The 27848-nt window shown below is 38.9% G+C and overlaps 1 non-coding gene across 1 annotated transcript; it reads left to right on the top strand.

Annotated features, from left to right (window-relative positions):
• Positions 1-23737: 23737 nt before the first annotated feature.
• Positions 23738-23856, top strand: LOC119870533. The gene has a single exon (XR_005356208.1). It is a non-coding gene; the product is annotated as a 5S ribosomal RNA (ribosomal RNA).
• Positions 23857-27848: the final 3992 nt, after the last annotated feature.

Below are 27848 nucleotides of genomic sequence, written 5' to 3'. Positions count from 1 at the left end.
GTCTAATCAGGATGGGACCATATTATTCTGCAATGACATCAAGCCCCTAAATCTTGGTGGCTTAAAACAATTAATCTTAGGGACACCTGGGTATTCAGTTAAGTGCCTGACTCTTGATCTCAAATCAGGTCTTGATCTCAGGGTCTTGAGTTTGGACTCCACGTTCGGCTGCATGCTGGGTATGGAGCTTAAAACAAAATAAACAATAAATTTTAATCTCTCACTTAGGCTAGGTGTATTTTTTGGTTTGACTGAGTCCTGCTCCATGACATCCCTAGTTAGGAACTCAAGATGAAGGAACCACTGCCATCTGGAATGTCCTAAATTTCTCTCACCAGAAGTAAGGAAGACTTATCATACAATGGCTCCTAACATTTCCAGTAGAAGTACTGCATGCCACTTCCATGAACATTCCCTTGGCCACTTGCAAGTCAGAGAAACACAATTAATTTCAAATGGGGAGGGAAGTTCAAATGGGGAGGGAGGTACCTGGAATGGGAACTGCAATATTTGTGAATATCTCTAAGCACTACTACAAAGCACTTTAAAATATAATTTAAGAAAACTTCCCATAAGAAATTAGACTTGAGTCTATAATAAAGAACATATTGCATTCCACAAGAAACTAATCCAGGAAGATAAACAATGAGATCCCAGAAAAGTTTTTGGGATGAATTCTGAGAAGGATAGGATAAATACACACACACACACACACACACACACACACACACACACACACATAAGATGGGCTTATGTTTTTCCCTAGCAATATCCAATGCTATGAAAAAGTAGAAAATAGATAATGTGTTTTCTTTCTTTTTTAAAGGTTTTATTTATTTATTTGACAGAGAGAGAGCACAAGTAGCAGGAGCAGCAGAGGGAGAAGGAGAAGCAGACTCCCCTCTGAGCTGGAAGCCAGATACCAGACTTGATCCCAGGACTTCTGGGATCATGACCTGAACAGAAACCAAGTGTCAGATGCTTAACTGACCATGTCACCCAGACCCTAGATCATGTGTTTTCTGAAAGAATGATAGTAAGGTACTTTTTCGGTTTCCAATGTTTACTTCAATTTTTGTGTTTTTGACAAAAATACATTGAAAATGTATATTTATTGAAAACAATTGCATTTTATTTTCTTATATCTTAGGGTACTAATAGCAACCTAGACAGAAAACACAATAGTACAGGTCATTAAAGAAAGCTGAAAAGAAAAAAATGTAATTTTTTTTCAGAAATTTCAAAAGAAATTCTGTTCCAATTTTTGAAAACTTTAAACAAGGAAAGTGAGCAAGCTTCTTTTAAGCATAGCCCACATACAACTCTCAAGTAAGGTTTTATTAATTTTGTATTTCATGAAGATTTAGTTCTTGATTAAAACAATGAAAAAGAAATAAGATATCACCTTATGAGAATGTGGGGAAAAAGGAACCCTTGTGCATTGTTGGTAGGAATGCAAACTGGTGCAGCCACTGTAAAAAACAGTATGGAGTTTCCTCAAAACGTTAAAAATAGAAATACCATATGATCCAGTAATTCCGCTACTAGGTATTTACCCAGAGAATACAAAGACACTAATTTGAAAAGATATATGCATCTTTGTGTTTATTGAGGCATTATTTACAATTACCAAATTATTATTATTATTTACAATTGCCAAATTATTATAATTTACAATTATAGCTGCCCAAATGTCCTTCAATAGATGAATGGATAAAGAAGATGTGAGATAGATAAATATATATACACATACATATACAATGAAGTATTACTCAACTCTAAAAAAATGAATGAAACCTTGCCATTTGCAACAACATAGATGGGTATAAAGAGTCTAATTCTAAGTGAAATAAGACAGTCAGCAAAAGATAAATAGCATATGATTTCACTCATATGTAGAATTTAAGAAACAAAACAAATGAACAAAGAAAAAAAATAGACACACCAAACAACAGGCACTTCACCATAGAGAACAAACAGATGGTTACCAGAGGGGAGGTGAGTAGGGTGTTGGGTGAAATAGGTGAAGAGGGTAAAGAATACACTCATCATGATGAGTAAGCACTGAGTAATGTATAGAATTTTTGAATCACTATATTGTACACCTCAAACTAATATAGCATGGCATGTTCACTAGACTGGAATTTAAATGAATGAATGAATTTTTTTAAAAGAAAGGAAAGAAAATAAAGAAAAAAACAATGAAAAAGATCAAGACAATCATATTGAGTCTAGAATTTGAACAAATCAAATATCTGCAATTTTATCTTCTTTATTGAATGAATAATTACTGATCAAACAATGAGAATGAAAATTAATTATTCCTATGAAAATCATAAGCCAAAAACAACAAAAGGTCACTCTTATCTGCCCATTAGAGGATGAAAAAAATGACATCCAAGACCTGTGGCATGTGGACCTGTACTCATACTCTCGAACTAGACTCCTCAAATGTTAGGAGTAGGCCTATAGATATTTACTATATCAAGAAATACAAATAACTACACTCCCCAATAAAAGAAAATAAAAAGATTCTAAGTTTGAATCACAAAACAATATTTAACAAAATGATGCATACAAAAAATGTAACTTTTTAAAAATGGATTCAGAATGTTTAAAAATAAAGTTTGTCAAAGATATACCAGAAATATTCAAATAAAAAGAAAGGAAAAGTTGCAATCTAAAGAAACAGGGTTGAATCAGGGTAAATAGGCATGAAATGAATCAAAGTGTTCTATATAATGACAAATGATTCTATCAGCAGCAGTGCTTAATATTTGTGATTAAGCACCAAACATCACGGCATCAATATTCATAAAGCCAAAATGCAAGAAATCTAGAGAAAGATAGAAAAACAATAGTAGTATAAAGCTTCACTTCTCTTGAAGTGATCACATGGAAAAAATGAGACTGAATTATATGTGTGAAAATCACCTGAAAATGAATGTAGATAATTTGATACAATAATATAGAAGACAGATGCAATAAGGTATACGTAATTGGTGTACATCCAACTCTACATTCTGAAAAGACAAAATATACTTTTCTTTATTTATCCGTGGACTGATGTCAAAAATGACCACAAATCATAAAGAAATTATAAAACATAGAAATAACATTAGACAATGCAATGCAGTGAAAAGAGCACAGAAAGTGGTAAAAACAACCACCACCATATCAAATCCACTCTCATCTGGAGTAAAACATCTCTTCACTCTTGGGACACTGCATAAATGAACACTGAAGTTGCAGTGTTTCTAGAAAAATAAATATGAATCTACCTATCTATCTACCTACCTTTATACCAAAGGAATACACATTATCCTAAATACTTGAAAAATATGTAATATTAAATACTTACATGCAAAAAAAGAGAAAGATATCACCTCAGGTCTGTAATCACAGTATCAGAAAAATAAGAGATGACATGTGTTGGAAACATGTGAAGAAAAGGGAACCCTTATGCACTCTTGGTAGAAATGTAAAATGGTGCAGCCATTATGGAAAACAATATGGACATTCTTCCAAAAATTAAAACTGAAACATATGATCCAGTAGTTCCTCTTCTAGGCACATATCTGATGGAAACCAAATCAGTATATCAAAGAGATCCTTGCACCCCCTGTGCATTGCAGCATTATTCGCAGTAGTCTAGATATTGGAAATAACCTAAATATCCATTAATGAATGAATGGATAATGAAAATGTGATGTGTATATATATAAACAAATATTATTCAGCCATTAAAAAGAAGGAAATCCTGCCATGTGGGACAACATGGCTGAATCTTGAGTGCTTTCCTGTAAGTGAAATAAGTCAAAGACAAATACTGAATGATCTCACTTATATGTGGAATCTAAAAACATGAAATCCTAGCAACAGTGAATGGTGGTTGCCAGGAGCTAGGGGGTGGAGGAAACAGAAAGATGTTGGTCAAAGGGTACAAATTTTCAGTTATAAAATGAATAAGTTCTGGAGATCTAAAGTATAGAATGATGACCATACTTAACAATACTGTATTGCTTACTCAAGATTTGCTAATAGAGCAGATCTTAAATGTTCTCACCATAAACACACACAGTAACAATGTGAGGTTATGGATGTGTTAACTAACTTGATTGTGGTAATCATATGTAAAATCATCCTCTTGTATACCTTAAATGTATCAATTTTGTCAATTATGCTTTAATAAAGTTAGGGGGTCAGCGATTGTTTCCAATTCAAAATGTTTGAGAAAAATTTAAAAAGGTATGTTTAAAGAAAGCAGAAAAAGGGAAGAAATGGTGAGTATAACAAAAATTAAAGACAATGAAAAATTTATTAATTGTTTCTTTTCATTGGAAACAATCATTAAATAAACAGCTACTTAGCAAAGACAAAGTTTAACTATACAAATTAAATGAAAACAGAAAGATAATTACAGATATAGGAGAAATTAAGAAAATTATGACACTATATTATTAATGCTACATGAATAAATTTGAAAAATTAGATGTAATGCATGAATTTCTTTTGGAAACTATAAATTATTAATATTGACCATATATAAGACAGAAAACCTAACAGTATAATCACCATAAAAGAATATGTAAAACTTGTCCACAATTTATAAAGTTGTTTGTTTATTCTTAGAGAGAATGAAGCAACTGTATAAGCACTGGTGTGGAAAGCACTCTAAGATCTAACATCAAATAAGAAAAGTAAGGTACAGGATCCTTGGGTGGCTCAGCGGTTTGGTGCTTGCCTTAGGCCCAGGGCATGATTCTAGAGGCCCAGGATCGAGTCCCACATGGGGCTGCCTGCATGGAGCCTGCTTCTCCTTCTGCCTGTGTCTCTGCCTCTCTCTCTCTCTCTCTCTCTGTGACTATCATAAATAAAATTTTAAAAAAAGTAAGGTACAGAACGATGTGGAGATCTTTGTTGTTATTCTCTTATTTTGTACAAAAAAAGATTAGAAATATCTATACACATATGCTAATTGGCTATACATATAACATTTCTGGAAGGATAGAGAAAAAATTTTCTGAGGGATCCAAGTTGGTTTCTGAAATAGGAGGGTGATAAACTACCTTGCTCTAGGCTCATCATCTTAACAATGATACACCTAGAGAAAGCAGAGAGTGAAAAAGTTAAGAGTCCCAGTGGACACAAGGAAATCCACTTAGCTGTATGACTAAAGAAACTCAAATGCAAAGGCAAAATGGGGGAAATAAACAGATTTTCTAGGAGAACAATAAGCAGTTAGAAAACATTGTCAGAGAGGAAAAATATCTTTATATAAAAGTATGAGGTAAGTGTGAGAAACTCAGCAAGGCCTGTTGTTCCAATTCCTCTGTCTTCAAAACAATGATGCGTCTTTACTCTGGGGATAGAGAGAGCACCACTCACTTGAATGGTTTATGACCTGCTTTGGGAGAAAATCAGAAAATCCTTCCAGAACATGCCATTTCTCAAATTCCTTTAGCTTGAAATATTTGATATGCCACGGTGCTACATTTTGGGGTAGTGTGTCCTGAACTCAACATGGACCCTCCATTTTTGAAAGGATCATTAGATTTCTAGACCCCTATGGAAAAGAATTTTTATCTCTGTTGGTTATTATTACTCTTGAGTAATTCTCTTGGGAGACCCAAAATACCAAAATATGTTAATTGTGTTGTCTAATACTTAAAATTCATAGTTTGGGGGATTCCTGGGTGGCACAGCGGTTTAGCGCCTGCCTTTGGCTCAGGGCGGGATCCTGGAGACCCAGGATCGAGTCCCACGTCGGGCTCCCGGTGCATGGAGCCTGCTTCTCCCTCTACCTATGTCTCGGCCTCTCTCTCTCTCTCTGTGACTATCGTAAATAAAAATAAATAAATAAATAAATAAATAAATAAATAAATAAATAAATATAAAATTCATAGTTTGAAAGTACACACATATGCTCTCAATACCAATGGCTATTACCTATTAATTAGCTTGTTTTTGGTCTCCTCAATGCAAAATTCTTTTTTTTTTTTTAAGATTTTATTTATTTATTCAGAGAGACACACAGAGAGAGAGGCAGAGACACAGGCAGAGGGAGAAGCAGGCTCCATGCAGGGAGCCTGACATGGGACTCAATCCCAGGACTCCAGGATCATGCCCTGGGCCAAAGGTGGTGCTAAACCACTGAGCCACCCAGGGATCCCCGCAAAATTCTTATTTAATGCACAACTATACTCAATTAAGGGATCTTGTTTTTCTCAAGCTTTAAATACTATATCTAATAACATCTTAGATTTAGTCTTTTTTTTTTTTAAGATTCTGTATTTATTCATTTGAGAGAGAGAGAAAGCGGGGAGGGACAGTGGGGATGGACAGAAGGAGAGGGAGGAGCAGACTCCCTGCTGAACAGGGAAGCCCCATGTGGGGCTCGATTCCAGGACCCTGCGATCCTGACCTGATGTTCCAGCTCAGGCTGAAGGCAGCTGCTTAACTGACTAAGCCACCCAGTCACTCTATCCTAGATTTAGTCTTAATAATTAATTCATAAAATATCCCAAATTCAGCTTTTAAAAATCCAAAGTATTCTTTATGATAAAGGGTTACCTCCTAAAGGTAAAGATCCACTATGGAATATGCATAGAACAAAAAGCATATTTGAAACAAAAAAGTAGTCATAATATTTATCAAGAGAATATGCATTGTGTATTTTATTGTAATATGCAGTTTATTAGTGTCCTATGTGATCTATAGATTGTGCCAGAGATAGAAATGGTTATGTAATGCTGTGGCCCAGAACTATAATCTATATTCTTCAAAAAGAAAGTCTAATTGCATTTGATTTGTTTGTCCCCTACAGGAAACTCAACATGCCAGGTAGTCACTAACTGCTATTGCCACTTCTCTTGAGCTATACAGCAGAAAAATAATTTGCCGAAACATCTGCCAAATGAGAAGGGTTTCTGGTTGCCTGAAATGTTGCTTAGAGCTATGTTTGCAGAAGAAGGAATGAGCTGTGTAGAGTCACCAGTAAGCTTCTAGCCAACAGGTCCTGCTGACCTCCATCTGCCAGCAGGAGAATTACCCACTCCTCTTTGTCAGTTTTGGAAAATAAAGGTTGCTGCTAAGACACGTGGGCCACCTCTCAGCTGACAGCAACAACACAAGGGGCTCCCAGGACCAGCCGTGTTGATTTGATCGGTGACACTGTGCTCCACTAGCAAAGGGGTCTGATCCATGAAAGGCAGACAACAGAGGGGCTTGCAGAAGCCAGTGTCTGGGCTGCATATGTTATCTTTCTGTTAAAGAGATTAAGAAGCATATTTTCCTAGTTGAAAAAAGTTCATTTGCCATTTAAGAGCACTTTTTACAAATCAATCATCTGTTCACTAGTAGTTGATTTACCTCCCCCACCATGACACTTGTCATTGACTATTAAAATACACTTGCCAGATGAATTGGAGAAATAAAGTCTCCTCACCAGGAATCTTCTGCTTAATTTAGAACAAGTCATGGAAGGGGTGCCTGGGTAGTACAGTTGGTTAAGTTTCACTCTGGCTTCAGCTCAGGTCCCAATCTCAGGGTCCTGAGATCGAGTTCTGCACTCAGTGCAGAGTCTGCTTGAGATTCTGTCTCTCTCTCTCTCTCCCTCTGCTCCTCCTGCTTGTGCTCTCTCTCTAAAATAAATAAAATTTTTTAAAAAGTCATAGAAGGTAGGGTTCATTTTATTACTTTTCTCTGCTCTTATTTTTACTACTGGATTCTGCTTTTCTCCTTCTTGTGCTCATCTTTATAATTTATCAGGTTTACTAGGATAAGATATCCTAGGTTACAAGTTGACTGTATAGCTACCATATTTCCAAATGTTCTTCTACTGTTTTAAAGCAAATGGCATTGAACACTATAAATTTACCTTCACACACTGCATTAGGTACATCTTACTCATTTTTTAATGTAATGTCAGTGCAGTGGAATCTTGAAGCACAGACACCTAACACAGAAGGTAACGTGAATCTAGTTTGTTTGCAAGACCCAGCTTGTGTCATTTGTATTCAAGTGAGTTTGTTTGAGTGTGTGGCAGTCAACCAACATGCTCTCCAGTGACTTCTGAGGGAAAATATCAGACGGGTAGCACAGAATACTGATCCTGTTGGATTGGAGGGAACTCAAGGACATTTATTGTCTGAGTGCTTCCATTGGATTTTTTTCCGAAGCTGGAGATTGAATTGCTATGACCACCAAAAATTGCTATTAAGATTCCATTTGGAGCTGAGTCGTTATTTCTGCCAATCATCCACTCCCTTCGAGTAAGGTAAGCATCCAAACATGGAACACGTGGAATCTGGAGTTGGAAGGACTTTATCATCTGGCGTGATCTCTTGCTATTTGGAGGAACTTATTATTTCCCACATAGGAAGTCTGAAAATAAGACCATCTTCCTCAATCTCTCTTCTGTCTCCCTTTTTATTTTCCTGTCTCCTCAGTCTCTTTCACTCTCTCTGTCTCTGTTTCTGTCTCTCTCACATACACTATACATATGCATTCCTTTGCCTCTCTGTAATGCAGTTCACTTATTGACTACTTTCATTTACATAGCAAAGAGAGACATTTTTTTCTTTTTCTTTTGCAAGGTAGTTCTTCAAATATCATGGCATTTGGATTTACTTCCTTCTAGTTAACTAAACACTCCTTGATTGCTTAGTCTTACACCTGCACTGTCTCAGTCAATCCTCCCTGGATATTATTTTGAGAGAAGAAAAACTTTCTCTAGTTGATGTTATTTCAAGATACTCAGGAACACCTGGGTGCCTCAGTGATTTAGAGCCTGTCTTTGGCCCAGTGCATGATCCTGGGGTCTGGGGATCAAGTCCCGGCATCCAGCTCCCTATGTGAAGCCTGCTTCTCCCTATGTCTCTGCCTCTGTCTCCGTGTCTCTCATGAATAAATAAATAAAATCTTAAAAAAAAAAAGATACTCAGAGGTTTAGAATAAATAAATAAAATTCATTTTGGCACCAAAAGTGACCAAAATTATGAATATTATATTAAATGCAAACTTGGATTCTTCTGTATTTGGCCATGTTTTAACCACAAACTAGTTCCTCCTTGTGTATTTCTTGAAGCATTAAGGGTTCGCCCATTTGTGGCATTGGGTCCTCTAGACTGAGATAGACCTTCTTGGTCTTAAACTTAGGATCTATATGTGATGACTAGGCTAGAGTTCCATGCTTATAGTCCCTTGTCACCACTAATGTGGAGAACATTAATAGTGTTAGTCATTTCATTTATGTGCTTCATAGGACACAAGATGTATTAGACATTGCTTCAAATAATTTGCCATCTATTCTGGGAGGAAGGCAAGAAATAAACAGGAGACATATTTATAATGAGACAAAATCAAAAGCCACATTATGTAATTATTTTATTTTTTTAATATTTTTTAAGATTTTATTTATTTATTTTAGAGAAAGAGAGCACAGGAGCAGAAGCAGAGGGTCCTGGGATGGAGCCTTGAATCGAGCATCCCTCAGCAGGGAATCTGCTTCTCCATCTCCCTCTTATCCCTGCTCATGCGTTCTCTTTCTCTTTCTCTCTCTCTCGCTCTCGCTCTCGCTCTTGCTCTCCCTCTCCCTCTCCCTCAAGTAAATAAATAAAATATCTTCTGAAGACATATATTTATTCTAGAGAGAGAGAAAGAGAAAGCAGAGCCAGGGGCGAGGGGCAGAGAGAGAGGGAGAAAGAGAATCTCAGGCAAACTCCCCAATGAGCATGGAGCCAGATGCAGGGCTCTGTCCCTTGACCCTGAGATCATGACCTGAGCTGAAATCAAGAGTCAGACACTTAACCCCTTGAACCATCCAGGTGCCCCTATGTAATTATTATAAACAGTTTGCATTTTTTTCAGGGTTTGTTTTTGAGTATGTATGATAGTCCATGTCTACCACTTATCTCTCACAAAGGCAAACAGAAGGTTATTCAAAACTACTTATGCCTAAAAACGAATTTCAGGTATGTTACTGGCTTGGAGCTGATGTAATGGTAGAATAAATACCCCGACTGATCTTGCGTGGGTAGGAAAAGAAAAGAGCTAATTGACAAAAAGCAAATTACCAGGCAATAGCAGTTCATTCCCTTCAGCACAAGACTCTTAAAATAATACCATTTAGGGGAAATTCCTCCTAAAACTTTCCATACTCATCTGGCATTTTAAATAGATGAGCATGATTTAACCTTTCACTGATGACTCATTGTCAACACTGAACATGAGTCCTTGGCCTGCGTGATAATATGGCCATGCTGCTGGGGCCACTGAGAAGGGTAAGATGGTTTTGTCATATCTGAGCCTTGTGTCCCTCAAGGGGTCAGCTTTTGGCTTTCCTTTGTGACCTTGAGTTTACTGATTCATTATTGATTCAGTGCAATTTCATGAACAATACTCTCTGGACCCTCCTTTTGAATGAGATAGGGCCTCTGAGAAAAGCAAGGTTCATGGTTGCTGACATGGTCAAGAACTCTTCCTAATTAGCAGAGGAACAATATGAATTGTTAGCAAATCACCCCAAATTGTACCTCACGCTCGGGATTCTAGATTCAGGAGAAAATATTGGATATGGAAAAAAATGTTTTGAAAAGGCAAGATGAAGTCTGACCAGTGACTATGGATTGGCTTCTTGTCCATGTGCTTCACCCCAACACATGAGTCGCAGTCTGCAGGTTAGCCTCCGAGCCACAGAGTTATGTCCCTTTCCTTGTCAATAATTCTGCTATTCAGAAGACTGTTTACCCAGGATTTCTGCTGCCAGAAATTGAACTAGCCAACACGTGATTGTTACACCAAAGATGTTTATTGCCATAAAGACGAGAAATGTCTTGAAAATTGAAATACTATTATATCAGAAAAGTGGTGGTTTTTTTTAAAAAAAAAAATTTACTTCTTATTTTAAAAGGAAAAATATGACATCAAGTTAGAATATCAAATATGATCATCTGTGGTCACTCAATTCAACATGTATTCCCTAAGAGTGGGTGATATGTCAGGTACTGAGGCACAAAGATGACTGAACAATATCTGCCCTGGAGGGGTTATGGACTAAACCAGGAAACATACCCATCAGCCAACAACCACCATTCAGTGTACTAAGTGCTATAATAGGCACGGAAATTGAGCTAGGAGAGCAAAGGGAGCAGAAAAAATCAAATGGAGAAAGTGTTAAGTAAGGTTAACTCGCTTAAGGAATGGAATGGAATTTAAACAAAGAAGATGGGACTGAAGGTTGTTTGTAGATGATGTTGAACAGTGGAGGGGGATTAATAATCCCTTGCTAAGAAATTTGAAGAATTCTCTGGGGCGGGGTTGAGGATGGGCGGTATTATGGTTTTTTTTTTGGTTTTTTTTTGGTATTATGTATTTTAAATCAGAAGAATGACAAAGTAGTTTTTAATTTTTTTTTTTTTAACTAAAAAAAAAGTAAAAGCAGTGTGGGAAATGGCCTGGAATTGAAGAAACTGGAAATGAAGAGACTTAAGAGTTTGTTGGAATATATTGTGCAAAGGATATAGCAGGCCTGTAGTGGTTTGGGGCCCACAGAGGTGGAAATCTATTGTAAAGAGCAAAACAGAAACGGCTGGGTTGGGCTTGGTTGTGAAGGGAAAGATGGATTCTGGGACAACTACGGTTGACCCCTGACACTGCAAGGATTAGGGGTCCCAAGCCCCCACCCCCCCACACAGCCAAAAATCTGCATGTAACTTTTGGCTCCCCATAAAATTTGCTACTAGCCTTTTGCTGGCTGGAACACTTGCAAGCACATGAGCAGCCGATTAACATATCGAGTATAAATATATATATTGTATATATATACAATTATATGTTGTATTCTTAGAACAAAGTAAGCTACAGAAAAGAAAATGTTATTAAGAAAACCATAAGGAAGAGGAGCACGTGATTGGCTCAGTCAGTGGAGCATCTGACTCTTGGTTTCAGCTCAGGTCATAATCTCAGGGTCGTGAGATCAAGACCTGAGCCCTGCATCAGGCTCTGAGCTCAGAGGGGAGTCGGCTTGAGAATTTTCTCCCTTTCCCTCTACTCCTCCCCAACACTGGCATACTATATATCTCTCTCTCTGGCTCTCTCTCTCTCTTTCTCAAATAAGTAAGTAAGTAAATAAATAAATAAATAAATAAATAAATAAATAAATCTTTAAAAAAATCATAAGGAAGAAAAAGAATCTTAAGGAAGAGAAAATACATTTGCTGTACCATCCTGTAAAAAAATCTGCATAGCAGTAATCCCACACACTTCAAACCCATGTTGTTCAAGGGTCAGCAGTACTAGTTTTCTGATTTGTGAAATTTAATGGACTATAGCACTAATCTGAGAAGGAAAATGTCGAGGTCATTGTTCTCAATAAAACACCCTGTAGATGCCCATGGGGCATGAAGGCTGCCAGTTTTAATTGGCAGGTAGAAACATGCTGGATCTGGGGGGTGAGGTGAAGGGACTGGCCCCATGGACCAGGTAGGATAGGGAGAGATGACAATGAGTGATTATGGGGGTGGGTGGGCGCTATGTTTGAATGCCACACAGGCCTACTGTAAGTTTAGTGACCATAGTTCCTCAAGCTCATATTGGGGTGCTTATTCTTTTAATGGACAAATCATTTCAAGTAGAGACTGCCCCAGAAAATAATAATCACATATGGTTGCCTTTTAAGTCAACAAAAAATAGAGATGCTGTGCGGTGGAGATTGCCTTGGGTTGCAGAGGAGCCTATTGAATTGTTCGCCACTCATTTGCATATAAATGCATGGACATAATATTCCTAGGTCTTTATTTCTATAATACTTTTATTCAGTTGATTTTCGCGGAGATGGTAATTCTGGAGGGGGGGTAGGGAAAAGTGGGGGAGAGGGGTGCATGGCAGACACAGCTAGCCTGGAGAGGCTGCTGCAGCTACCTTTCTGAGGTCCTGGCTAATTGTTCTGGCTCCTGTTACTGGGCTGCCCAGCCCAGCGGCGATGCGAACTACAGTGACCTACTTTCCCTGAATCAGCCAGTTCTACATTTTTAAATCTTCATTAAAAAAAAAAAAAAAAAAATCTTCTATTTCTTTGGAAGAAAAAAAAAAAGTTGCTTTCTTACCACTCTCCTTTGTGGACTTTTAATTTTTGGAGGTCTGATCTAGCTTTCATTGGATAGCAAAACACATATACAACAAATAGCTGGTCACCCCCCTCCTCAGAAAGGACCAGGGGCTCCTGTACTCACGCTGTTGCAGCAAAATAGTCATGGAATCGGCTCTCAAGTGCAATCGGTTTTACTATGTCATCCACGTCTTCAAAGGAAGATTGTCTGAAATGGGAAAATCGGAGACAGGGCTTGATAAAGCCCCAGAAATGGAGCCCACACACCAGCAGACACCTCCGCCAGCCAATTCTGAGCTCGCAGTCACTACCCGCTTTGTCAGATGAAAGACAGGGGGAAATGGGAACAGCATTTGTGTGTGTGTGTGTGTGTGTGTGTGTGTGTGTGTGTGTGTGTGTGTGTTTGCATGTAAAGTATCTCTGCGTTCATCAGGCTTTCTAAGGCAGGTATTCATTTTTACAAAACGAAAAATGTCAGAAATGCGAGAGCCCAGTACCGTTGAAGGGAGCCAGCCGGGGACGCAGGACGAAATTAACATTCCAGTCACGGGCTGCAAGCAGTGTACTCGGGAGTTCATTCTCAGGAGGTAATGACTAGGAAAATGACAAAGAAAACTGTTATTGACCATTAGTGAGCAATCACTCTGTCATATTACCGAGATAATTTAGATAAATGTGGGGGGTTGCAGTCTCCCAGGGAGACGGGCTGCTGATTTCTTTGATGATGGCAGCCCACTTACAGTTTGCTTGCGACAAATCTATTCTGTCGTCGGGCCCAGGGGAAGTAGTCGGGTCCCTCGGCCGGCTTGCCGGTTGGTCGGCTGTAGCAACAGCTCCTTTGGAAAGTTCATCACAAAAGTCAGTCGGTTCTCTGTGTCTGGTGCCCAGGGAGGGATACTTGCTGCGATGCCCCTCCAAGGCTCTTCAGCCGCTGTGGAGCACAGTGTTTGGAAACATAAGGTATTTAATAAATGAAGGCAGAACGCGCCACATTTTTGTTCAATTGACTTCCATTATTTTAGCAGCTGCTAATTATGCGCTGTTGATGTTCAGAGGCCGGTAACAGATTTCTCTGTTCCATCTGGGTGATCGGGCTTGAGAATGGACTTTGCCTCACCCGGTACTAGGAGGCTTCGAGCTGCTCTACATTGAGGCCGATGATCCGACCAATTCACAAGAAGCAGGTAGGAGCAGTCTGCCAGGCACAAGGTGACATTTACCTGGTGGTGTTGGCCGCGCAATTCACTTTATCTCTGACATCACAGCGCACTCTTCAAGCCACCTATGTCCTTCAGAGCCAAGAGGAAAACAGGGCGACCACACCCATTTTCAAAGCAAATAACAGACATGTGAATTCTGAGAATATTTCACCTTGCGAAAATATTGAGCAAAAATGGCCATGGAGTCTATTTGGTCTATTAAGCACTGGCTGCCCAGGCTGTGGCATTGGCCTTTGTTTGCAGTGGGATGGAGTAGGGAAGGGGCTGAGAGCCAACTACTGCAATGCTGCTGCTCGTGGGAGTGGGAACGCTTCTCAGATTTTCTAAAGTTTGGGTTCCTCATGTAGAAAAAGGGATGAAAACAGCATCTTGTTTTTAGAACTGCTCTAAGAGGATAGTAGAGAATGGATGTATGGCTATGATGGTAAGAACAATGACCATGATGCTTTAAGAAGGCCAAAGGGCGCCTGGATGATGAAGTCAGTTAAGCACCTGACTCTAGGTTTCAGCTCGGGTCATGATCTCAGGGTTGTGAGATGGAGCCCCGCCATGGGCTCCGTGCTCAGCACAGACTCTGCTTAAGGTTAGCTCTCCCTTTCCCTCTGCCCCTTTCCCCTGCTCTCTCTTTCTCTCTCTGTCTCTCAAATAAATCAATCTTTAAAAAAAGAAAGAAAGAAAAAAAGCCAAAGTCACTCGGAGTAGCTGAGTTTGATCTTACTTACTATGATGCAGTGTCTTTGGGATTAACAGATAGGTGCCCCCTTCCTTGTCCACCCTAATAGACAGGAAGACAAGGCGCTATGGAGAAATTCCAATTTATTAGCCCTCATTCTCTTTACCAACTATTTTGCTTTTTACTTTGTCCTTGTACAAGCTGCATGCACATTCATTACCTGCACATAGGTGCTTCATTTTTATTTTAATGCAGCGAATTAATTGAAATGCCAGCTATGGTAAATGCTGCCTCAGTCCGGAAGCCTGGACAGTGCAGCCTTCTGCCAAGGACAGGGGACAAGGGACCAACCATGCATTTAGAACTGTCCAGTGCGTCACAATGGTGGGCCCAGGCATCACATTAAGTCTGCTAGGGCCGTCATAAAAAAATACCATAGTCTGGGTCCCTTGAACAACCGAAATTCACTTTCTCACAATTCTGGACACTAGAAGTCCCGGATCAGGGTTCTAGCTAATTTGATTTCTTGTGAGAGCTCTCTTCCTGGTTCACAGATGACCATCTTCTCAGTAGCTGCTCACATGGCCCTTCCTTGCTGCATGGACACAGAGAGATCTCTCTCTCTTCCTCTTCTTATAGGTCGTATTGGATTAGGATCCACACTTCAGACCTCATTCAACCTTAATTACTTCCTAAAGACCCTATCTACCTCCAAACACCATCACATCGGAGGTTACAGCTTCCACATATAAATTCAGTGGCGGGGGGGACAAAATTCAGTCCATAGCTCTCATATCAAAGAAAAGTACATTTTAGATCTCAAAACTTCTTAGAAACTGTAAGTATCGGGACGCCTGGGTGGCTTACTGGTTGAACATCTGCCTTCGGCCCAGGGCAGTCCTGAAGTCCCGGGATCGAGTTCCACACTGGGCTCCCTGCATGGAGCCTGCTTCTCTCTCTGCCTATGTCTCTGCTTCTCTCTCTGTGCCTCTCATGAAAAAATAAATAAAAATTTTAAAAAAGAAACTATAAGTAAAATAAAATGCAGGAAGTTCCTATAGGCTGACATGTTGTTAAGTGAAGATTTCAGTCATGTACAGAGAAAATATTATAAAATGTCTAATTGCATCATTCCTTTTAGGCATAATATCTGATGATATCTTTTGAAGATTTCATACATGTTCTTGAAATTAGGTTCTTTTTAATCCTAAATAAACATGTGGTCTGCTTGATTTCATTTCAATGAGCTAAAGATCTTCGTCTTCAAAACATCTCATGGAGAATTGCTCAATCCTGATAGCACATTAGAATCACCTGGAAAGTTGTTTCTTTGTTCTGGTTTTTGTGTGTTTTTTGAAAACACTGATTCATAGGCTCTTTCCTAGGTTATGCTTAAATCAGAATCTCTGGGTGCCAGAGACTAGAAAAGCTCTCCAGGGCATTCTAATTCATCACCAGGGTTGAGAATGACATACATGATTTCCAACTTTGTCTCAATTGTGTTAGGGCCAGAACTTAGTTTTTATGAAAACAAGAAATCAAAATGCAATAAAATAAATAATTATGCAAACATTCCATGCAGACAGCAACACTGCTAAAACTGAATCACGTAGACTGTTCTTCTGTCAGCTGACGTAAGTTTAATTCAATATGTAAAGGGCTCCACACCCCTTAGTGACTCACATCTCACTCAGAGTAAAAGCCGAGGTGCCTACAGTCCCTGTGATAGCCACCCCCACTTCACGTACATCTCTGGTGTCATCCTTCCTATTCCGCTTTGCTTAGCTCTACTCCAGCCAACTCACTTCCTACTCTCCCTATCTTGTGGCCTTTGTATTAACCATTCTCTCCTCCTGGAATGCTCAGCTCAGAAATCCTCATGGCTGAGATCCTTAGGTCCTCCTAAGGGCCACCTTTCTAATGAGAGCTCCCCCCACTACCCTATTTAAAGCATGAAACCCACACGCCCATGCATTCATGGCATCTCTGATCCCTATTGCTCCACTTTTTTTGGCCATTAGCATTTTTCAGCTTCCAACACACTAGGGCACTTACTCATTTACTTGTGATTGCTGTGCACTACTCATATTCCAACACTAGAATGTACGCTCCACAAAGACGAGGATCTTTCTCTATTCCACTGATGTGCCCAACTGTCTAGAAAAGCACCTCATACATAGGAGCCACTCAGCCTGTCACCATCGAATGAATGAATGAATGGAATGTCTGCCTGGGTTTCTAGCACTCGAGTCCTGCTCCCTTCCCCAGACAGGACCCATGGCCAGACCTGTGCTTATTTCAGCCTTTCAGGTGCCTGACCTCCAGCCCTCATAGGAAAGGATGAAAGACAAATCCTACCTCACAGCCCTCTGATTGTTTCTCATATTCCATCACCGATGGAGAGATAAAACTAAATCCAATTACCCCCAATACAAGGAGAATATCAATTCTAACAATCTGGGAAGTTATGCCGAATGTGGCTTGATTATGCTATTTTATATCTTGGATTTTGCTCTTTGGAAATATTTTAACTTGATAGAAGGAGTAGAGCTAATGACTGGATATTGCCTATGCTTACCATTTAAAGCTCTCAATTCAACATTATTCACTGGGCAAAACTCCCACAAAAAGATTTATTACTTAGCTTGATTTTAACACTAGTGAAAAATGTTACAGAGATAGGTCAATCTGAGCATTAATCCTAATTTCCTATCATTTTGAATTAACTGATTTTCCCCCCAACCCCCTACTTCTGAATCACATTCATCTCAAGAATTTGTTCCATAGAAACACTGGCTCAAAGTAGCAAAATCTGCTCCCTCGGGGAAACAAAAAACAAAGTCTGAGTTGAGAGTTTAGTTTTTTTTTTTTTTTTTCCTTTTTCCATCATCATAAAGACAAGCCTGAGGGCTCATCTTTAGAGAATTCAACAATGTCAGAAACTAATTGGATCTTACTGGGGGTTTTCCAATTTCAGTGCTGTGGTTTTAGGAGGAAAAGGTTGTCATATAATCTCATCTTTAGCACTATGAGTAATAGGCGGGAAAATTGCAGTCAAAGGTAAATGGCTTTGAGTACACATTCTTCTCGCTCGCCCAGGTTTGACACATTATAGAATAACCTTTTAGTGAAATTACGAAGCTTTCATGGTGCCCTCTCCTCCTTCCTGTGGATGGCTGGTGAGAGAAGAATATTGTGTGTAGCTACAAAGCACTGCTTTTTTTTTACTCCACGGATTTTTTTTTTCCTCCTTTCATATAGCTATATTTGCCCATAGCTCTTCTGTCTTTCATTCTTCACGTAATTTGGTGGAAGTGGCCATGCAGAGCATGATGGGGAAGGATGAAGAGGAAGAAAACACTCCTTGTTATTTATTAAGGCAATGAAAATTGAAACTGAAAAATGAAGATGAGCTAGCATTATCTGGAAGGTTCTGGCTCTTGATGAGCTCAGAATAGCAGAGCGGGCAGGAATAATATGGAAACAAAGGTCACACCATGTATGTCTCTCAAACTCTGGCATACGAGGGAGCAATGAGGGCTTTCAGCTGCTGCCTCAGCGTGTGAGCAGAAGAGGGAATCGATAATTTAGATTGCCAAGTGAACCTGAAATTAGTAAATTAATATGTGCAGATGGTAGAGGAGGTTTTTCTACAGAAGGAAGTAAAAGGGCCAAGCCCTTCCTTTTCAGCCAGTGGCATCTGAAAGTCTTTTGAGCTCTGAGGAAAATTGCAAAATGTGGGGGAGGTGGGGTTTTGGGGCTTTCTTGTTTCCCGTTTCAGGAGCTGCCCTACTTATGTCAGGGTGGGACCCCTCTTCTGTTGGAACTGGACCCTACTTAAACCAAGAGGTCTTGAATCTCATGTGCCCCCCTCACCCTAGACCTCTGCCCTCCTCAGAGCACTCTTAAGGACTGAATCGGTTTTCAAGGCCCAGACTCTTCTGGTATCACGATGGGACAGGGTGAGGGATGGGACAGGTAAAGGGGCTTTTATATAAGTGCCTCTCAAGTCACTGCAGGTAAGTTGTCAGCTTTCTGTCCTGCCACTGGAGCCATAACAGGCCTGCACATGAGTCTAGAAGGTTTCACCATTCTTCAAAGCCATGCCAGTGACTTCTGCTTCCATCTGCTTCCATCTGCTACATCGTATCTGATGTGGACCCACGAAGAGATACAATCATTGCTGAAGTTGTTAATTCAAAGTGGTAAGAACATCAGGTGCCTGGTGGGTCTCACCTTTGGTTGGCTCAAGTGTCTCTTGAGAATGAGATACTCCAGAAAACAAAGCACTTACATCATATAGTATTTACAGTTGGAAGGAAACCAAGAGTGAACCGATTTTATTGATTCAGAGTTGAGAAATGAGATGATGTATGCACAAACAAGGAAGGAAGAGATGAAATAATTTTCCTAGTCACCACATTGTGCGCACCAGATCCAGGGAAGAATGCAGATTCCCTGGGTCCCTCGTTCTGCTTTTTTCCCACTGAATGGTGAGAACTGTCTTCTAGCATGCACTAATCCTTTCAGAGACCAACTTTATCATTCGTGCATGGGGGTGCTTTCCATTTGAGGCTGAGAGATACATACCCGATCACGTCTGACAGCCTGGTAGTATGAGCCAGCCAAAGATTTCTTTAACACCAAGAATCAAGGACTTGGTGAAATAAGTCATCCAGGGTGACTGGGTGGCTCAGTCAGTTAAGCATCTGCCTGCGGTTCAGGTCATGATCCCAAGGTCCTGAGATTGAGTTCCACATCAGGCTCCCTGCTCCACGAGGAGTCTGCTTCTCCCTCTACTTCTCCCCACTGCTTATGGTCTTTCTCTCCTCTCTCAGATAAATATATAAAATCTTTTTTAAAAATATCATCCAAAGGATGAGAGAATTAAGCTCCCTAATAGGACCAGTAAGAATGTGTTATGTTCTAAGGAAAAGGTAGATTTCTCTGTTGGTCAGTGAACAACTTTCAACTCAATCCCTATATAGTAGTACCTGAGTTCTAGGGAGGAAACTGGATTCTCAAAAGAATCTACTTAAGAGCAAACAGCAGGTAACAGCTGTCTCCCTACCTTAACTCCAGGGGTCAGTGGCACAGTACAAGTCCAGGGTGGGAGGTGGCACTATCCATCCTCCTGTTTCTTAGTCTATATGATGCCTTTACCTGGAGTTGTGCAGTGCACAAGCCGTGCAGCTAAATACAAAGGTCCTTGTGTAGAACATTAAATTCTACTTACTGGCAGACTAGGAGTCAGAGAGATGGAGAGGAAAGGCTCAAAACCAGGAAATTTGGTGCTGAAACTTCATTTAGTCACTAAAAACTAAGAAACCTTTTCTTTTTATTATTTTTTATTTATAATTTTACTTTTTTTTTTTAATTTTTTATTTATTTATGATAGTCACAGAGAGGGAGAGAGAGGCAGAGACACAGGCAGAGGGAGAAGCAGGCTCCATGCACCGGGAGCCCGACGTGGGATTCGATCCCGGGTCTCCAGGATCGCGCCCTGGGCCAAAGGCAGGTGCCAAACCGCTGCGCCACCCAGGGATCCCTATAATTTTACTTTTTAAATTTAAATTCAAGTTAGTAGTGTAGTATTGATTTCAGGAGTAGAATTTAGTGATTCATCACTTACATATAGCGCTTACATCCAGTGCTCATCATAAGTGTCCTCCTTAATGCCCATCACCCAGTTACTACTCCCCCCCCACTTCCCCTCCAGAAACTCTCAGTTTGTTCTCTATAGTAAAGAGTTTCTTATGGTTTGTCTCCCTCTTAAGAAACCTTAAGAAAAACATTTCAACTTTCCAGACCTCAGCTTCCTCTTCTGTGAAATGACCGGATTAGTAGTAAATTTCTGGGGTTGAAACTATGTGACTGGTTGTACCCTTCAATGTGTTTCACCATTATACAAGGAAGAGCTATGTCCAAAGAACCAGTTTTGTGTTTTTTGTTTTGGTTTGGTTTGGTTTGGTTTTTGTGTAGCATTCTGGCACATTTGAGAACTTTTCTGCACAATCTGCGGAGTGTTTCTCAGGAAGAGCTGTCCCAGAACAGGCATCATTTTGTACATAAGCCAGAGCTGCTGAAGCGATGGCTCAGCCACTACACCTCACAATAGACCTCTGATTAGCACCGGGGAGTCATGAGCAGGAGTTGAGTCAGCTGTACTTCCTGCTAAATACAGGACTGGGTCGTGCCTGAGCCTGACGGGACCCCCTCCCATTGACTTCAGAGAAGTAACCTCACTAGGAGATATGCACCAGGCAGCTGTGTGGTTGATCACAGGCTGTATCCCAGAGTCAGAAGACAGCATAGTGAAAGGAATTTTCTGATTTTCAATCCTGTGCCCTCTTGTCAGATGGCGTGTTCAATTTTGGGTTCAGACAGCATGGCTTCTAGAAAGGGAATATCACGCATGACTGTTCCAGGGACCTGCTCATCCCCTTGAAAACTAACTGTGCTCACAAGAATATCTTTTAGGATAGTAAGATGAGGAAAGAAGACCATGGAAGTCTTTCCACACACCCAACAAAGGAATAATAAGACAAATGGAATTAAGCATGGACACTGAGCCCTAATTTGAGCCAAATTATCCATGTGAATGAATGCTGGCTCTGCCATTTCATAGCCATAGGATCTTGGGCAAATTACTAAACCTTTCTGTGCCTCCATTTACTTATCTGCAGGATGGGAATAATTATCTACTTGGTGAGTTATTGTGGGGATATAATTAGTTACTGTGTATAGAGAGATTAGAATAGGGTCTGGCACAAGTTAGCTTTTATGCTTGTTACAGTTCTTATCGGAATACAAGTTATGGGACGCTTGGGTGGCTCCGTGGTTGAGCGTCTGCCTTTGGCTCAGGTCGTGATCTGGGGATCCCAGATCGAGTCCCTCATCAGGCTCCCTGCAGAGGGCCTGCTTCTCCCTCTGCCTATATCACTGCCTCTCACTCTGTGTCTCTCATGAATAAATAAAATATTCAGAAAAAAAAAAAGGAATACAAGTTATGAGGCACACATCAAACTGTTTTTCCTAAATAAAATGACCATTTGTTGGGTGTCTGGATGGCTTAGTTGGTTAAGTGTCTGCCTTCAGTTCAGGTCATGATCTCAGGGTCCTGGGATCAAGTCTCACATCCGGCTCCCTGCTCAGTGGGGAGCCTGTGTCTCCCTATCCCTCTTTCTCTCCCCCCTGCTCATGTGCTCTCTCGTCCTCTCTCTATCTCTCTCTCTCTTGCTCACTTTCTCATAAATAAATAAAATCTTTTAAAAATTAAAAAAAAATTTAAAATAAAACGACCATTTGTTTCAGCAAAATATATTAAATATGAGTTTATTCTCTGGCTTATTTGAAATAATAGGCTTTGCCACATCCTAAGTATCAAAATCTATTCCTGAACTTTCTATTCTGTCATGTTTATTTGAAGGTCTACTCTTGAACCAGTAGCATGCTGTTTATATTATTAAAATAGGTTTTCATAATTTGTATAGTTCTTCCCTTTATTTTAGTTCTAAATTATCTTAGTCATTTGCCTTTACTATTTTTCTCTTTTTCTTTTAAAGATTTTACTTATTCACTTGAGAGAAAGAGCGAGAGAACACAATATATGTGAGGAGGGGAAGGATCAGAGGGTGAGAGAGAATCGCAAGCACACTCCCTGCTGAACATGGAGCCTGGCTCAGGCCTCCATTCCATGACTCTGAGATCATGATCTGAGCCAAAACCAAGAGTGAGATGCTCAACCAACTGCACCACCCAGGTGTTCTGCCCTTATTATTTTTCTAATAGTACAGAAAAGAAAACTACAAATCAATTTCACATATGAATATTGATGCAAACACTTGCAATAATATAATAGCAAAAACCTCAAATATTATTAGAATTTCTTTAACCTGAAAAAATTTTTTAAATAATATTTGATATCCATTATATTCCAGGTAATTATGTATTTTCCAGCTACTCAAATTTTTCTTTTAGTTATCTAAGTATGCATTAAAAATTTTTAATAATGAATCTTCTACCTTTATTGTTAAATTGATTTATTGTTGGTTTTGTCATTATAGTTTAATTGGCATTTGTTTCCCTGTCGTACATTCTAACTAGTTATTGCCCATGTATAGGGAAGTTGTCCACTAATGCTATGTATTTATATTTTAATTAAGTGAGTCTCTCTTTTCTTAATTCTAGTATGTTTTCCTTCTTTATTTTCTGCCCTTGAGCTTTCTAGATAATCATATTATTCATAAATAATGAAAAATTGGTGTCCAAATTCTAGCTTGTCTATTGCCATCATTCCTGACTAGCCAATCCAAGAAATGGTAAATAGTAAATAATATTAATCCTCCCAGTCATCTTTCTTCTTTCCCTGACTTAATGATTATGTGCCTATATTGTTTCACCATTAAAGATGGTGGTTGTGTTGAGATATACTTGATAAACTATGCGATATAAATATTTTTCAAAATTTACCTAATGCAACAATTAAAAAAATAAGTACAGGGGTTAAGTTTCTAAATGCCGTTTTATTGTCTGATAATTTTCTCCTTTTTAATCTACTTATGAAATGTGATATATTTGCATACATTAAATGATCATGATATTCTGATAAGAAAAAGATTATGACATCCTATTATTTTGTGATATTGATGAATGAGATGTATTAATTTTAACTTGGAAATTTTTACATTCATGATAATATTTATCACTGAACTTTAAATAAGTTTATGCTGGCTAGTCTACGGCCATACCACCCTGAACGCACCCGATCTCGTCTGATCTCGGAAGCTAAGCAGGGTCGGGCCTGGTTAGTACTTCGATGGGAGACCGCCTGGGAATACTGGGTGCTGTAGGCTTTAAAAAAAAAAAAAAAACATTATGCTGGCTATCTCAGACTTATAATTCACTTCTGTGAGAGAATCATGAATGGATTTTTTAAAGATTCTTTTCTCTCTCTTCATGCTCTTGATCACTTTGTATAGCAAAGTAGTGAATTATTTTTGAAAATATTTTAAGAAAGAACCAGTAACATTATATGGGGCCAGAGCCTTTGTGGAGATAATTCTTTTCTTACAATATTTAAATCTTTCTCCAGTATCATTGGTCTATTTCTTGAGTTAATTTTGGTACTTTATAGTTTTTATTTTGTTATTTTTTTTAAATTTATGATAGTCATACAGAGAGAGAGAGAGAGAGGCAGAGACACAGGCAGAGGGAGAAGCAGGCTCCATGCACCGGGAGCCTGATGTGGGATTCGATCCTGGGTCTCCAGGATCGCGCCCTGGGCCAAAAGCAGGCACCAAACCGCTGCGCCACTCAGGGATCCCGGTACTTTATAGTTTTTAAAGGATCTTTTCAAATACATAATATTTTGTTATAATCATAACTGTCATTCCACCAATACTACATTATTTTGGTTTCACATTTGCTACATTTGTGTTTTGCCTTTCTTTAATGGCACAGATATGTCTACCACCCCCACCCCAACTTAAAACAAGAAAATCCTTTGATTTATTTACGTTCTTTTTGCCTCTTTCCTTTTCAATAATTTCTGCTTTTATTTCAGCTTTCTCAGGTTTCCTTATATTCTGTTGGTATTACTTTTCTAGTGTAAATCATTTAACACTAAGAATTTGTCTCTGAGTATAGCTCTTGTCTCATGATATAGGTATGATTTGTAATATTCTTGTCATCTTCTTGATACCTCACATTTTTTTCCTTTGGCCCTGATTACATAGATACAACTTATTCCAAATTGTCAGGTTGTATTGAAAAGTATAACTGAAACGTGACATAAAGTATAAGCTGGAGTAATCATTTTGCACATTTGTAAGCTGGTGAGTGGAGAAAACAGTTTCTCAAAGAGATAAAAGGAATAGAATCAGAAATCTACAAAAAAAAAAAAAATTCCAAGTGTCTCTGATGTAATAGAACCAGAGACTATTTAAGAGCCATCAGAGTAAACCACAACAGATTAGACCTTGTCCTTTTGACCTCTCCACCACTTCATCTCTCAACACTTCCAGGCCATACCAATAATTAAATATTCCACAATGTTAATAAAATCAAGAATGACTCCCATTTATTAACTGCTTATTCTTGACTTTAAGGTTATATAATTTGTAAAATGACACAAAGCAAGTACATGGCCAGGCCAGGATTAAAAACCCGATTGGGTTAACTCTCACCAGTGCTTTAAACCAGTAAACGTGGATGTCTCCCTAAGACTCGGATTCAGATTCCAATGCTCCCTGAAGAGCGATGTTTGGTTGATGAAATGTCTAGTTATGTAAACATAAATGCTAGGTGTAGTCAACTAAAGAGTTGAAATTGCTGTTCAGGCTTCTATTAACGCCCACGAGGTCCAGGAAAAAACAACTCTCAAATCAGCTATTTACACACTACAGATGGACAGGGGCAGGGGAAAAAGATGTATTTTCATCAACATGAAAATGGATGCATACAAAAAACTTCTTAAAAAATTTCTGACTCATCATGTCTTTCAAAATCCTCTCTATATACCTAGTTGCATTCCAGTATGTTGACAGTAATTTTCACATTTTCAATGACTTTTTGCCTCAACAGTACAGATAATACAAATTTTACTTATATAAGCAAAATTACCTCTATCATGACTTCAACTGTAATAACCCGCCAGCAGTGAATATTAACTAAACATTTTACTCCACCACCTCCCACGGTTGCTGCTTACCTCAAAGCAAAGGATTAGCCACAAGACTTGCTGTGTGAATTCTTGCCTTATGATGCATTTGATATATTTCAAAACCCTTTCACATAACAGCTTATAAATGCATCTTCTGACAGCCGTCCTGCACACTCACCTATCATGTGAAAACCAATAATTAAAGAAAATAAAGAATGTAACATTGACCACATGACACTAGAGGTCAGGGCCTCAGGAAGTGGCAAGGACTCTGTTGACTCCAAGGTTTGTTTTTTATTTTCCATGATCAGTTCACATCTGAGGTATACACCGAGCTTGCTGCAGATTTTCATTCTGAAAAGTCAATGTCCAAGGGCATATTTTAAATTAATCAAATCTGTTTCAGAGAGATAAGCTAAATTAATTCTTTAAAAGGAGAATGTGAAATGCAAACTTATGTATTCATCCTTATATTTAGCTTCAAGAAGTAGCCTTACATAACCCCGAAGTGGATTTAAATGACTAAAACCCAATGTCAAGTTTGAAGCTGATATTAAGTCTCTTAAAAGAACACACTGCTATAATTTTCCAAAGTCATAGATTGCACTCAATATGTTTCTAATTGTTTCATGCATTCATGTAATAATTTAAATTATGAGAGTGATGTTAAATCAATAAACATGTAATAAACACCCATATGTACTATGGATATATAAAAGGGATATAGGATATAGTTTGTCTACCTCTTGAGTAAAGTCTTGCTGAAGATGAAAGACTTAGCCACATGGAAACAGATAAAAGAAAATTATATAGAAATGATTCAAAATTCATAGTTTCTGAAGGTTCTAATAGACCCTTACAATCTCTGAGACATCTGCTTGCCTCTGCCCCCCCTTTTTTTTTGGTCATGGCCTGAAGCCTTGATCCTTTTGATATAACTACAGCCTACAGAAACCTTAAATTGAGGCACATTTTCATTGCCAAATGGGAGACTTCAATTATCCCTTGAACCTAGTTTTACTAAAAGATGAACACACAAGCCTAAGAAGTCTATAAAAAAGAAGAGCGTCCAGGTGGCTCAGTCAGTTGGGTGTCCTACTCTTGATTTCAGCTCAGGTCATGATCTCTTAGGGTCATGAGATCAAGCCCCACCCCCACCCCTTCACTGGGCTCCCTGCTGAACAGAGAATCTCCTTGAGATTCTCCCTCCCTCGCCCTCTGCACCTACCCTGCCCCAATAAATAAGTAAATAATCTCTAAAAAAGAGAAGTATCTGGAGTCATTTCAATTGGTAGCAAACTTCCTTCAGCAAATACCCTAAAATATTTAGCTATCCATTGATTTATTAACCACTGGGAACTTGAGGGTTTCTAGGCTTTAGAAACCTCAGGCTTCTGATAATGTTGTCTCAGTGCCCACCGAAGTATTTAGCATATGCTGGACTTTTAATATTCTCTGCTTACTTGAAAAAAAAAATAAATGAATGAAAAGTGTCTTTTTTGATAGCAGTGCTAAAATATAGAACAAGTTACTACAGTCTAAGTTTGGATAAAGTATCTTTTGATTCTTCTAAGTAAGCAAAAGACTACATTTAAGGCTATAATCCATAAAGTTATTTCCAATGTTTGCCTTTGATAGTGGGTTGTACCATAGATCAACAAATTCTTGTATATCAGAAAAATTATGAAGAAAGATTGCTGTCTACTTTGGGCTTTTTATGTACAATATGGAGATTAGATAATTTTTGCAAATGTAGTAAGATTCCAACTGGTGAAAAAAATCTCCTAATTCAGGTAAAGAAAGGCTATTACTTCTGGCCTTTCCCTCTGGTTTCCAGGTATTATCACTCCTATTGAAGTTTTCGTGTCCAGAGCTACAAACTCTCATCTTTCAAATTTAGGGTTAGCAATGAAATAGATGGCTTTATAAAATATAAAAATATAAAATGCCACTGGTATATTCCAATATTTTTGTTTTTTTATAGTAACAGTAGTCCCTGATAAGAGAGCTCTCTGTGACCCACAAAATAAAGTGACTTTTTAGAGTCTGAAACAAAACTAACTTCTAGTTGATCAAGTGAAATTAAAAGATCAATTAATGGGGGCGCCTGGGTGGCTCAGTGGTTGAGTGTCTGCTTTTGGCTTAGGTAGTGATCCCAGGCTCCTGGGATCGAGTCCCACATCA

This window comes from Canis lupus, chromosome 2, assembly GCF_011100685.1.
Source record: "Canis lupus familiaris isolate Mischka breed German Shepherd chromosome 2, alternate assembly UU_Cfam_GSD_1.0, whole genome shotgun sequence".
Classification (NCBI taxonomy): Eukaryota; Metazoa; Chordata; class Mammalia; order Carnivora; family Canidae; genus Canis; species Canis lupus.
This window is presented reverse-complemented; position numbering and strand designations above follow the sequence as displayed.